The sequence below is a fragment of the Pygoscelis adeliae genome, unplaced genomic scaffold (genome assembly GCF_000699105.1).
Source record: "Pygoscelis adeliae isolate BGI_AS28 unplaced genomic scaffold, ASM69910v1 Scaffold57, whole genome shotgun sequence".
Lineage (NCBI taxonomy): Eukaryota > Metazoa > Chordata > Aves > Sphenisciformes > Spheniscidae > Pygoscelis > Pygoscelis adeliae.
The window spans coordinates 15,501,759-15,502,562 of NW_008825615.1; positions in this window are offsets into that span (position 1 = coordinate 15,501,759).

Genomic DNA, 804 nt, shown 5'->3' on the forward strand with positions numbered 1-804 from the left:
ATGGAATATCCCTTTGGCCAGTTTGGGTCAGCTCTCCTGGCTGTGCCCCCTCCCAGCTTCTTGGGCACCTCCAGCCTTCTCAGTCAGTAGAGCGTGGGAAGCTGAAAAGTCCTTGACTAGTGTAAGCATTACCTAGCAACAACTAAAACATCGGTGTGTTGTCAACATTATTCTCATACTAAATCCAAAACACAGCACTGTACCAGCTACTAGGAAGAAAATTAACTCTATCCCAGCCAAAACCAGGACAAAGGCCTTTTTCTGCAAAGCTGCTTTCCAGCCAGCTGGCTCCCAGCCTGTACTGGAGCATGGAGTTATTCCTCCCCAGGTGCAGGACTTTGTATTTTTCTTTACTGAGCTTCATGAGATTCCTTTCTGCCCATTTCTCCAGCCTGTCCAGGTCCTTCTGAATGGCAGCATGACCATGCGGTGCCTCCGCCACTCCTCGTAGTTTTTTATCATCTGCAAACTTGCTGAGGGAGCACTCTGTCCCATCATCCAAGTTATTAATGAAGATGCTAAGTAATATTGGCCTTAGTATCAATCTCTGGGTACACCACTAGTGACTGGCCTCCGGATGGACTTTGTGCCACTGATTACAACCCTTTGAGCCTTGCAATTCAACCAGTTTTCAGTTCACCTCACTGTCTACTTATCGAGCCTATACTTCTCTGCTTGTCTATGAGGATGTTATGGGAGACAGTGCTGAAAGCCTAGCTAATGTCAAGATAAAAAACATCCACTCATCCACCAAGCCACCCATCTCATCATAGAAGGCTATCAGGTTGGTTAAGCACAATTTCT